The following is a 10,328-nucleotide window of genomic DNA, read 5'->3' on the forward strand; positions in this document are numbered from 1 at the left end:
GGGAGGAAGCAAAACAAAACTTACAGAATAAGATCAATGAAGTTATAATCACATATTCCTGGGGATATAGAAAGGTGCTTACACCAAGTCAAAGTTAATGAGAAGTGAAATTAGGTAGATTCGAAATGAAGTGGATGAATCCAACCACTTATGCAAATGATGCAACAAAAATAATAGTCTTCAAATATTAACTGAAGAATTTGGGAAATATCCAAAATCTAATCAGGTAGGCTTGTGTTAAATTTAGAGAAACATATTAAATGTTACAACCAGGAAATATCAGCTAGAGACCAGAAATTCAAATGCCCAAAGGGATCAGTCAGATTATAAATCTCTCTCTCCCTATGTATACATATACATACACATACACATACACATATACATATATATATATATATGAAGTAGGGCCAGGAAGACAGCATAATGGTAATGCAAAGAAAACTTTCATGCCTGAAGTTCCAAAGTTTGATTCTCCCAATATTATAATCTAGAGCTGAATAAGTCTGATAATAAATAAACAAATAAATAATAAAAACAGTGTCTTCTAGTTCCCTATAAGCTCATCAAATCAGCAAACTATTGGTAGTTATAGTAATTGGACTATGGACATGCCATGGTTTATTATACACTTCTCCTTTACTGTGTATTTAAAACTTCTATAAATAAAAAAAAATTACCTACAGTCATAAAAAACAGTCAACAGATTGTTCACTACACTTAGTAATGCAAGTCTCATGAGAGCAACACTTTTTCTACAGTGACTAAAATCATGTTAAGAAGATTTGAAGGCACTGAGTACAGATTTGTGGGGTGAGTGAAGAAAGGAAAAGTAGCCTTAGTACATATCCATGCCTTGTATAGGCACTAATACTATTGTTGTTTAAGTGTGCCTTAGTAGTATTCTTATTTGTTTAATGTGGTGCAAGGAAATGAACCCAGGGATTTGCTTGTGTGTGATATCACTGAGTCCCTTTGATCCCAATTTTATTCTATATCTTTTGAGACAGACAGAGAGAGAGAGAGAGAGAAGTTATAGGAGGGAGAAATGGAGAGAGAGAGAAGGTATAGGAGGGAAAAGGAGAGAGAGAGAGAGAAGGTATAGGAGTAGAAAAGAAGAGAGAGAGAGAGATAAGGTATAGGAGGGATAAAAGGAGACATAGAGAGTTTAGGTGGGAGAAAAGGAGATAGATGATAGACAGATAGATAGATAGATAGATAGATAGATAGATAGATAGATAGATAGATAAAAACCCCATTCCTTAGAGTTCCCTTCATGTTATTTGTGGCACTCCCATGGTGGTGACAGGGACTGAATCAAGGGCTTCATCCTTGGTAAAGCATACACCCTATCTGTTGAGTTAATTCCTGTTTGTTTGTTTGTTTTTTCTGGGCCAAAAAAAAATTACAGGTACAAAATGATTTGTGTTGTCTTTTCAAAAGGAAATTCATAGAAACTATATTTTTTTCCCCTTTATATTTATTTTTGAAACCAGAGCACTGCTCAGCTCCGGCTTATGGTGGTGCTGGGAATTGAACATGGGGCCTTAGAGCCTCAGGTATGATAATTGCCTGAAAGACCATTATGCTATCTCCCCAGCCTCTGTGTAATTTTTCTCTTGCTGCTATGACAAATTGCTATAAGCCTTCTTAGAACAATACACATGTGGTAGCCGGGCCGGTTAAGCGCAAATAGCGGAAAGCTCAAGGACAGCATCAGGATCTTGGTTTGAGCTCCCGGCTCCCCACCAGCAGGGGAGTCGCTTCACAGGCGGTGAAGCAGGTCTGCAGGTGTCTTGCTTTCTCTCCCCCTCTCTGTCTTCCCCTCCTCTCTCCATTTCTCTCTGTCCTATCCAACAACAATGATAGCAATAACAGCAACAACGATGACAATAAACAACATGGGCAACAAAAGGGAAAAAATATAAAAAGAAAAATACACATGCATTATCTTGCTGTTCTGGAGATGGGAAGTTCAAAATGGGTTCCACTGTGATAAAAGTCTGGGTATTGATTCTGGCTACATTCCTTCTGCAGACTTTAGGAGAGAAGCAATTCCCTGGGCAGTTTCTGGAGGCTGCCTATGTTTCCTGGCTTGTTGTATCCTTACTTCACCTTCATAGCCAACCTTTGGCATATGACATCATTTTGAAACAGACATTTTTTTTCTTATTTTTTTAAAAAACTTTCCTCTTCCATATTAAAGAACTTTTGATTACATTGGATCCATCTAGATAATCTAGAACAATCTAATTTAAGGTCAGTTAATTAGCAATATTGATTTCATCTGTTTTTAAAAATTCCTTTCTATCAAAACTGACCTAGTGATAGGTCCCAGGGAATAACAGTACATGGGCCTCTTGGAAGGTGTCTTATTGTGGCTTCCTAGGGGTTGATGTTGGTATAATGCCTCCATATCTGGATGGCAAAAAGAGCACATGAATTAACCACAGGGATTATCTCATAGTGCAGAAAGGTGGAATTATCAGTCTCACACACATGGGTGTCTGTCTTCCACAGATACATGTGTTTTTCATTTTATACCTGACAGGAAATATTAAAACCATCTAAAGAAACTTGTTCTAATTCCATGATCAGTCAGTCAATTTCTAATTATATACATATATGTGCGTTTTGCTTTTGGAGGGGATGGAAATATAGACTTATTTAGAAAAGACACTCACTAAAAATGGAGTGTAGTGGGTGAGGGAGATAGTGCAATGATTATGCAAAAGGACACTTCAATAAGTCTGAGGCTCTGAGGTTCAACCACTCTGCACCACAATAAACTGGAGTTGAGTAGTGTGTTCTGGAAAGAAAGGAATGGAGTGTAGGCTTAATCTCAGGGGATAAGAAAAAAGCCTGACTCCAAGTTTTGTAAAGGATAGAGCTTTTATTATTTTTTTTTTATTTAGTATATCTAGGATGCTCTCCATTTTGTTCATAGAGGTTCTTGATTAAGAAATAAGGCAATCTTTCTCCTTCCCTCCCTCTCTTCCTTCTTTACTTCCTTTCTTTTCTACTTTGCTTCCATATTTTTCCACTTTATTTGATAGGATAGAGGGAACTGAGAGGGGTGGGGGAGATAGAGAGGAGAGAAACAGAGAGACACCTTCAGACTTCTGCAGGTGGGGGAGTGGAGGCTTGAACCCAGGTGCTTGAGCATAGTACTATGTGCGCTTAACCAGGTGTGCCACTGTCTAGCCCACTTGCCTTCTTTTCTTCTCCTTTTTCTCCTTCTCTTTCTTCTTTTTTTAACCAGAGCACTGTTCAGGTCTGGCTTATGGTGGCACAGGGGATTGACTGTTCAGGTCTGGCTTATGGTGGCACAGGACTTTGGAGCCTTGGGCATGGGAGTCTTGTATAACCATTATGCTATCTACCCCTTCCTTTATTTTTATTTTTTTTTATCAACAGGGTTATCACTGTGGCTTGGATGACTCCACCGAACTTCTGGTGGATTCCCCCCCATCTTACCCCCCAAAAAAGAAAGACTGACACAGAAGGAGAGAAAAGGGATGGGGAGAGAAGAGAGAGGAAGAGAGAGAGAGAGTGAGAAAGAGGGGTAGAGAGAAGGTGAGACACATGCAGCACAACTTTATCATTTGTGAAGCTTCTCCTCTGCAGATGGGGACCAGGGCCTTTCTGAACCCAGGTCTTTGCACATAGTAACATATGCACTCTACAGAGTGTGCCACTGTCTGGCAATATGTCTGAAGTGAGCCTGTTTATATATATATATTTTGTCATTTTACTAAGAGGTTAATGGTTTACAGTACAGTTGTTGACATATGGGCACAATTTCTCATCTCATCTTGATAGGTGTCTACAAAACACTCATTTCCACTTGTCATTTCTTCCATCATACAGAAGGACCCCAAAGCCCCCCCAACACCCCCACACCTCTCCAAACCCCCTCCCAGTCCCCTCTCTGTCCCTACTTGCCCATAGTCCTTTGCTTTGGCACAATATTTAAGAGAAGAAGGAAAGATACAGAATAAGGGCTTGAGTAGAAATCTTGGTTAAAAAGAAGGGCAGAGGGGTTGGGTGGTAGTGCAGCGGATTAAGCACACATGGCTCAAAGCACAAGGACCAGCTCACAGATCCTGGTTTTAGCTCCAGGTTCTTCACCGACAGGGGGGTCACTTCACAGGCAGTGAAGCAGGTCTTTCTCTCCCCCTCTCTGTCTTCCCCTCCTCTCTTAATTTCTCTTTGTTCTATCCAACAACAACAATGACAACAATAATAATCACAACAACAATGATAAACAACAAGGGCAACAGAAGGGAAAAAAAACAGCCTCCAGGAGCAGTGGATACATAGTGCAGGCACTGAGCCACTGCAATAACCCTGGAGGCAAGAAGAAGAAGAAGAAGAAGAAGAAGAAGAAGAAGAAGAAGAAGAAGAAGAATTTGGCAGTAATATCTCTCATTGTAAATTAAATCTCTTGGGATACTGGTTTCACTTTTTCACACATTTCCTGGACAATAAGAAGCTGATGGGACTTGGACGGTAGTTCAGTTGGTTTTAACGCAGGTGGCGCAAAGTGCAAGGACCGGCGTAAGGATCCCGGTTTGAGCCCCAGACTCCCAACATGCAGGGGAGTTGCTTCACAAGCATTGAAGTAGGTCTGCAGGTGTCTATCTTTCTATCCTCCTCTCTGTCTTCTCCTCCTCTCTCCATTTCTCTCTGTCCTATCCAACAACAGTGACATAAACAACAGCAATGAAACAACAAGAGCAACAGAGGGGAAAATTAATTAATTAATTACAAAAAAAGCAAGAGCAACAAAAGAGAATAAATAAATATTTTTAAAAAATAAGCTGATTCACTTGGTACATCAAAAAATGTTGAGTTTTTAGACTTTGGATTTTTAAAGAAAATATTTATTTATTCCCTTTTGTTGCCCTTGTTGTTTTATTGTTGTAGTTATTATTGTTGCTGTTATTGATGTAGTCATTGTTGAATAGTTCAGAGAGAAATGGGGAGATGAGGGGAAGACAGAGGGGGGAGAGAAAGATAGACACCTGTAGACCTGCTTCACCACCTGTGAAGTGACTTCCCTGCAGGTGGGGAGCCGGGGCCTCGAACCTGGACTTTGGCTATAACTCTAGTATAGAAAATCTCATTAAAATTTTTTTCTATCATCTTTATTTATTTATTGGATAGAGATAGAAATCAAGAGGGAAAGTGTGATAGAGAGGGAGAGAGATATCTGTAACACTGCTTCACCACTTGCAAAGCATTCCCCCTGCAGGTGGGGACCAGGGGCTCGAACCTGGGTCCTTGCACATTATAATATGTGCGCTTAACCAAGTGCACCACCACTTGGCCCCCTCACCTAGGCACTTTTAATAAACATAGAAAGGAGTATCAGTCATCAGAAACCTAAGTTAAAATGAGATATAACCTATGTACAAAGAGGTATTATAGAGAGGAGAACTGTCTCTCACCAATTCAAAGCAAAGACACTGAAGGCTCAGAGGCCATGTTGAAAGGCAGCTTCCACCTTCAGAAGGTCCAATAGTCAGTCACCTGCCTTCCCATGGTGTAATCCACTGGTACTCCAAAGGCAGCCCAAGAGCTGAAGAGTCAACCAGACCACAATACCATCATCAAGTTCTTTCAGACCACAAACAAGATGGAATCTCACACATGGGTTTTTGTTGTAGATATGAACGACAGCAAACCTCAGGTCAATCACTTTGGAAACCTTACAGGATATGAGCAGGTCTGGATGAAATTCCCTGACTAAGTCTGGTGGAATGCCAGAGGCATATACTGTAGTGGCTTCTGACTATGGAGTTTGTTGGTGCTATCAACTAACGTAAGATCATCTGCATGGTGCTGGACATGTCCATCATTTGAAAAAAGCTGGCAGGGGGTACACAAACATGCCTAGACTCATAATATGTGGAGCTCACATATTTTAAGATTGTTATTATTATTATCAGTGATTTGATAATGATTAACAAGATTGTAAGATAACAGGAGTACAATCCATACAGTTCTCACCACCAGAGTTCCATATCCTATCTCATCTACTGGAAGCTTCCCTATTCTTTATCCCTTTGAGACTATGGACCAAGATTTTTATGGGGTGCAGAAGGTGGGAGGTCTGGCTTCTGTAGCTGCTTCTCTGCTAAACATGGACGTTCACAGATTGATCCATACCCTCAGCCTGTCCCTATCTTTCCCTAGTGGGGCAGGGATCTGGGAGGTGAGGTTTCCGGACACATTTGTGAGACACAGAGAAAAGGAGAGATGCCTGAAGCCCACTTTACCACTCATGAAGATTTCTCCATGCAGTTGGGGTTGGGGGCTTGAACCTAGGTCCTCATGCTTGATAATGTTTACACCCTACCAGGTGAGTTACTACTTGGCCTCCAGATTATTGTTTTTTTCTTTAATTTGGAGATATAGTAACTCTGGTTCCACACTCTTTTCTGATATTAGAGTGGAACTGAGTAGTGACTTCAGCCTTGAGAATCCTTTCCTTGATTAGTATTAGCTGCCCATCTCTGGAGGTATACACTCAAATTTTCTTTTTTTTTAATTTAATTTTTTATTTGTAAAAAGGAAACATTGACTAAACCATAGGATAAGAGGGGTACAGCTTCACACAATTCCTACCACCAGAACTCTGTGTCCCATCCCCTCCCCTTATTGCTTCCCTATTTTTTTGTAATTTATTTCTTTATTGGGGAATTAATGTTTTACATTCAACAGTAAATACAATAGTTTGTACATGCATAACATTCCCCAGTTTCCCATTTAACAATACAACCCCCACTATGTCATTTATCGTCCTTCATGGACCTATATTCTCCCCACCCATCCACCCCAGAGTCTTTTACTTGGGGGCAATATGCCAATTCCATTTCAGATTCTACTTGTGTTTTCTTTTCTGATATTGTTTTTCAACTTCTGCCTGAGAGTGAGATCATCCCATATTCATCCTTCTGTTTCTGACTTATTTCACTCAACAGGATTTTTTCAAGGTCCATCCAAGATTGGCTGAAAATGATGAAGTCACCATTTTTTACAGCTGAGTAGTATTCCATTGTGTATACATACCACAACTTGCTCAGCCACTCATCTGTTGTTGGACACCTGGGTTGCTTCCAGGTTTTGGCTATTACAAATTGTGCTGCCGAGAACATATGTGTACACAGATCTTTTTGGATGGATGTGTTGAGTTCCTTAGGATATATCCCCAGGAGAGGAATTGCAGGGTCGTAGGGTAGGTCCATTTCTAGCCTTCTGAGAGTTCTCCAGACTGTTCTCCACAGAGGTTGGACCAATTGACATTCCTACCGGCAGTGCAGGAAGGTTCCTTTGACCCCACACCCTCTCCAGCATTTGCTGCTGTTACCTTTTCTGATGTATGACATTCTCACAGGAGTGAAGAGATATCTCATTGTTGTCTTGATTTGCATTTCTCTGACAATCAGAGACTTGGAGCATTTTTTCATGTGTTTCTCAGCCTTTTGGATCTTTTCTGTGGTGAATATTCTGTCCAAGTCCTCCCCCCATTTTTGGATGGGGTTATTTGTTGTCTTGTTGTTGAGTCTGGCAAGCTCTTTATATATGTTGGTTATTAAACTCTTATCTGATGTATGGCATGTAAAGATCTTCTCCCATTCTGTGAGGGGTGTCTTGGTTTGGGTAGTAGTTTCTTTTGCTGTGAAGAAGCTTTTTAATTTGATGTAGTCCCATAGGTTTATACTTGCCTTAGTCTTCTTTGTAATTGGATTCGTTTCATTGAAAATGTCTTTAAAATTTATGCATAAAAGAGTTCTGCCAATATTTTCCTCTAAGTATTTGATAGTTTGTGGTCTAACATCCAAGTCCTTGATCCACTTGGAATTTACTTTTGTATTTGGTGAAACAGAGTGATTCAGTTTCATTCTTCTGCATGTTTCAAGTCATTGTTTCCAACACCATTTGTTGAAGAGACTCTGCTTCCCCCATATAATAGTCTGGGCCCCTTTGTCAAAGATTAGATGTCCATAGGTGTGGGGCCTCATTTCTGGGCTCTCAATTCTATTCCACTGGTCAGTGTGTCTATTCATGTTCCAGTACCAAGCAGTTTTGATGACAATGGCCCTATAATACAGTTTGAGATCTGGGAGTGTGATGCCTCCAGTTCTGTTCTTTTTTTCTCAAGATTGTTTTGGCAATTCTAGGTCTTTTCTGGTTCCAGATAAACATTCGTAGCATTTTTTCTATTCTCCTAAAAAATGTGTTTGGGATCTGAGACTGCTTGAGTTTCTTGGATGAAGCAGAGCAATGAGTGCTCTACACAGGGCTGATGGTGTTTTCCAATCTCATAGGTGAAGAACTCACCTAGTTGGTGATTTCAGGTTTGGTTTCCATCTGGTTGGGTGTCATGCTGACCATCATCTCCTGCAGGATGATCTTATCCCACAGAGGCCTCTTTCCCTCAAGGCTTGCTGCTCAGCTTTGTGCTCAAGCACACTGGCCTTCTTCAGTCACTGCCGTCCTGTGCTTTATAGTTACACTGGCTGCTCATGGTATTTTCAGCAGCTAGACAAGAGCCACACCCTGGTGGGTCCCTCATCTTGTGAAGAATACCAGAATTTCATCAGAATCCATCTTCCGCTATCAGGAGTGCATTGCCTTACCTGTGCTGTGACTTTATGGAGAGGCGTTATGCTACAATGAGTCCTGAATGCAGCCCCCTGCTTTTTGGAAATGTGTTTTTACTTCTCCCCCATATCAGAATAGGGTTGAGAAAATGACATCTGACAGACTTAAATGATAAAATATATTGTCACTTAAAATATGCAGTGATGTGACTTTGCCCTCCCTCCCCCCCCCTCTCCTTTTTAATCAGAGCAATGTTCAGCTCTGCTTTATGATGGTGTGTGGAATTGAAGCTGGGGACTTCGGAACCTCAAGCATGACAGCCTGTTTGCATAACCATTATGCTATCTATCTCTGTCCCCTTCCTTCTTTCCTTCCTTTCTTTATTTCCTCTTTTTTTTTTCTTCTTTTAATTTGTTTTATTAGTATCTATGGAGATAGAAATGGACAGAGGACGATAGAGATGGAGAGAGACCTGCATCACTGCTCATGACTTGTGCAGGTTCCTCCCTGTAGGTGTGGATTTAGAGGTTGAACCCAGACTTGAGCATGGTAGTACATGCTCTCTACCAGATGCACCACCACCCAGCCCCTTTGGAGACCTACCTTCCTTCCTTCCTTCCTTCCTTCCTTCCTTCCTTCCTTCCTTCCTTCCTTTCTCCCTTCCCTTCCCTTCCCTTCCCTTCCCTTCCCTTCCCTTCCCTTCCCTTCCCTCCCCTTCCCTTCCCTTCCCTTCCCTTCCTGTCATTTCTGGGGCTTCATCACTAAGGGCAGAGAGAGAGAGAGAGAGACCACAGTATTGAAATGGGGTCAGGTTCAAATGTGGGTCATGCACATGCCAGAACAGTACACTAACCAGTGAGTTATTTTGCCAGCCCATTAATTGGGTTTGTAGGAAAACTGCTTCAGGCCAGGAGATAGCTTACCCGGAAGAGTACAACGCTCTGGGTTGAACTCCCTCCAGTCATCATAGGGACATCACAGCTAACACTAGAATTGCACAGGTGACTGAGTAGTGTTGACTGAGTGGTGACTGAGTAGTGTTGTGGCATCTCTCCCTCTTTCCACCTTGTTCTCCTTCCTGTCTTTCTCTTTCTCTCCAAAAACAAAGCATACACAGACAAAAGAAGATCAGAAAAAGAGGACTGAGGAGATAGCATAATGGCTATGCAAGAAGACTTTCATAACTATGCTTCTAAAGTCCCAGGTTCAGTCCTCTGCACTACCAGAAGCTAGAATTGAGCAGTGTTCAATAAAAGGTTCTAGATGAATCAAGTAACTAATAAATAAATAACAAATTTTAACTTCATTAAAGATGAGTACCGGGTGGGAGTATATAGCATAATAGTTATGCAAACAGACTGTCATGTTTGAGGCTCCAAAGTCCCAGGTTCAATCCCCTGCACCACCATAAGCCAGAGCTGAGCAGTGTGCTGGTTAAAAAAATAGAAAGCAAAACAAAACAAAACGAAACAAAAAAGAAAATGAGTACCTAAATCCTTAGCACCACCAAAAGCCAGAGTTAAGCAGTGTTCTGGCAAAAAAATAAATAAAATAACAACAGTGTCGCTGAAATTACCCATACTTTCAGGACTGGGCAGCAGCCTGTGAAGGCCAGATACAGGGGTACAAAGCTGATGCCCCTACAGTCTGGCCCTAACAAGGTTGGTGGATGTTTCTCCAAAGGTCACTGTGGCAGCTTGATTTTTTTTTTTTTTTTT

The 10,328-nt window shown here is 41.1% G+C and overlaps 1 pseudogene; it reads right to left on the minus strand.

Moving 5' to 3' along the window:
• LOC132538659 (iron-sulfur cluster co-chaperone protein HscB-like) overlaps positions 1 to 8,616 on the minus strand; it is a 33,966-nt pseudogene extending 25,350 nt beyond the window's left edge.
• Between the last annotated feature and the right edge of the window lie 1,712 nt (positions 8,617 to 10,328).

This window comes from Erinaceus europaeus, chromosome 5, assembly GCF_950295315.1.
Source record: "Erinaceus europaeus chromosome 5, mEriEur2.1, whole genome shotgun sequence".
In the NCBI taxonomy this organism is placed as follows: Eukaryota; Metazoa; Chordata; class Mammalia; order Eulipotyphla; family Erinaceidae; genus Erinaceus; species Erinaceus europaeus.